This window comes from Lactuca saligna, chromosome 6 (assembly GCF_052625555.1).
Source record: "Lactuca saligna cultivar CGN05327 chromosome 6, ASM5262555v1, whole genome shotgun sequence".
In the NCBI taxonomy this organism is placed as follows: domain Eukaryota; kingdom Viridiplantae; phylum Streptophyta; class Magnoliopsida; order Asterales; family Asteraceae; genus Lactuca; species Lactuca saligna.
The window spans coordinates 64,393,356-64,396,457 of record NC_136422.1 but is presented as its reverse complement, the minus strand read 5'-3'; the positions used below and the strand labels follow the sequence as shown (position 1 = coordinate 64,396,457).

Sequence of the window (3,102 nt, the reverse complement as noted above, 5' to 3'; positions counted from 1 at the left end):
CCTTTTTTCAACTATTAAAGATAAATGAAGGTCAATAATTAGAAATGTTACCTTTTGATTTAAGTAGTATGTAAGCACAAGGAAAACATTTGGATTGTTGGCTATAATCGCAACAATGGGGACCAAGTGGGGACCAATTTCCGCCTCCACTTCGTGAAGAATAAAGAAATGAGGGTTTACTAGTTTCTAGGGATTTATTCTGTGGTCCCGTGTTTTCAAAAATTCACGTCGTGAATTCTGAATGATTCACGTCGTGAATATGGTCTAGGCTAAAATTGGGCCATGTACTCACGACCTGATCTTGGGCTTGTTAGTTTAATGGGCTAAACTATATCATGGAGTATTTATCCTGTTCATTCACTATTCACGTTGTGAATTGCTAAACTTCACGTCGTGAATATCGTCTGGAAGGAAAAATCAATTTTGACTTTAACTAAATTCTCAATCATTACTACTTCCATTTTAAGGTCCCTACATTCAGTGCTTAATTATGTTCTAATAGAGTTGGATGACACGATCTAAGTCTTTTAAAACTAAAATGCAAAAAGAAAAGAAAAAATTTGCAAACCAAACTCGGGTTGCCTCCCGAGAAGCGCTTCTTTTTCTTGGAGTCTTGAGCTGGACTCCGTGCCTCCTACGTTGAGTCCTCAGAAGAATCTGCCACTAGGATCTTTTGTTCCTTGAATCGCCTCTTATAAGCTTGAACTCGCCTTTTGTATGCCTTCTTTGAATTCTATTTTTTAGCTTTGACCTCTTCTTCAAGCTTGCGTTTGGTCCCTTTAGTTTCTTCCTTGCATTCCATAGTATCCTCCTCCTCTTTCACCACCGGCTTTGTCACTCTTGAAGTGATCTCCTCTTCATCACTTGTGATCTCCTCATCCTCTTTGCTCACCCAAGAAGGTGGACTCTTGTAAGCTATGACTTCCACCAAAAATGGACCAAATGCTCTTGGTTTTGTTCTTTTGACTTGATGAACTGCCTTGATCTCTTCTTCCATAAGCTTTTGCAGTTCTTCTAGTTCATTATCTTCATTGATTATGAACACCTCTTCTTGAACATGTTCCTTTGGAAAGACATCTTCTATCCCAAAAACTTCTTTTTCATCTCCAACTCTCAATGTGAGCTTAGACTCACGAATATCAACCAAAGCTCCAACAGTGTTAAGCAATGGATGGCCAAGGATAATTGGAACATCGGGATCTTCCTTCATATCCAAAACTACAAAATCTATTGGAAAAACAAATTTCCCAATTTTCACTAAAATATCCTCCACTATGCCCCGGGGTTGTGTCACTGAACGGTTCGCCATGTGAATCGTCATTTTTGTAGCCTTCATCTTCTGAATTTCCAATTTTTGATAAAATGAAAAAGGCATCAAATTAATGCTAGCCCCAGAGTCGGCTAAAGCATTAACCTTCAATTTATTACCAAACTCACACGGAAGAGTGAGGCATCCAGGATCCCCCATCTTCTCTGGTGTCTCTCCCAACACAGCTTTTGAACTTTGTTCACTTAGAACCACCTTAGATTGCTGCTTTTATTGCTTGCGAGTGTCTATCAATTCTTGCAGTAATTTCTGATGCTCGGGAATTTTGGATGTGGACTCGACAAAGGGAGCATTAATCGGGATCGCCTTCACATGCTTGACAAACTCTATATGCTCCTTCTCTAGTGGACTAAGGGTAGTTTGGGACGGGAAAGGCAAAGGCGGCTGATAAATCGAACCAACTACAATTTTTTTTGTTCATTACGGGCCCACGTCATGAACTCATATGGTTCACGTCGTAAGTTCTGGAATTCGGTAGCTTCTTGATTTTCGATCTTGGTCTTTTTCAGCTTTGTATCGGGCTGCTGTGGTTATTCTTCCAATGCTTCCAGGAACTTAGAGATGGCTTCTTCCTCAGTGTCTATGGCCATTACATAAGATTGGGTCTTCATTTTGGGATTTTTCGGGGATAACTTCTCATGAACTAGAGTAGTTAGTTTACCAACTTGTACTTCAAGGTTATGGATGGAAGCTTGCTGATTCTTTATAAAAGTTTGTTGTTCACTAATAGCAGAATCAGTGGCATCGTGTCTCTTTTCCGAAGCTTCCAGAAACTTTAACAACATGGTCTCTAGATCGGGTTTCTTCTCGGCTGGTGGCTGCTCCTTTTGATAAAAGCCTCGACCTGTCTGCCTATGCTTCTCTTATTTTTGCTTCTTATACTCTTCATATGGCAGCCACTCCTTCTTCGGTTTCCTCCATTCCTCATCAAACTTATCCCCACTCAAGTAGCACACTTGAGCTTTTCTATTCCCAAACTCATCTAAATTGCAGTCCTTGGTCAAGTGTGGACCACTACATCTCTCGCAACCCACTCTTATGGAATGTATCGACTGGTCCATTTGAGTTATCCTTCGATCCAAATTATTCAACATAGCCATCACAACTGCTATTTCTTTAGTTTGGGCCTCTCCACCGCCTTTGATTCCATCTTGCCTAGGGTTGTGGTATTCACGAGAGTGCTTCGCGAATTATTCAATCAACTCCTTGACCTCCCTTGGATTTTTCTTTGTTAATGGTCCTTAAGAGTCAAGGAGTTGTCTCGTGATAACGTTGACCCCATCATAGAAGATTGAGATCTCTTGTTGCACATTTAGATCATGCTGAGGGCAATTTCTGAGCAAGCCCTTGTACCGCCCCATGCTTCGTATAATGACTCCCCCGTCTGTTGCTCAAAGTTGGCTATTGCCTTCTTGAGTTTGGCTATCTTGGATGGTGGGCAAAATTGGTCCAGGAATTGCTCACGCATTTGAGCCCAAGTGGTAATTGTACCCGGTGGAAATGATTTTAACCACTCCTTTGCAGCTCCTTTGAAAGTGACGGGAAGCATCCTAAGCACGACTGTGTTTCTGTTAACATTTGGGACATTGAAGTAATCCGCAATGTCGTTGACTTCATCTAGATGCTTAAAAGCATCCTCATGATCTTTCCAAAAAAATGAGATATCCTTCAGTGCAGTCAATATGTGCCCCTTTAACTCGAATGTTGCAGTGGCAGGCATTGCGGGTTGGACTAAACCGGGACCCACATCTTCTCGGATCTGCTTCTTGTAAGCT

At 41.3% G+C, this 3,102-nt stretch overlaps 1 non-coding gene across 1 annotated transcript; it reads left to right on the top strand.

Annotated features, from left to right (window-relative positions):
- Positions 1–2,641: 2,641 nt before the first annotated feature.
- LOC145003615 (small nucleolar RNA R71) lies at positions 2,642–2,747 on the top strand. Its single transcript, XR_013662068.1, has one exon. It is a non-coding gene; the product is annotated as a small nucleolar RNA R71 (small nucleolar RNA).
- The last annotated feature ends 355 nt before the right edge of the window (positions 2,748–3,102 follow it).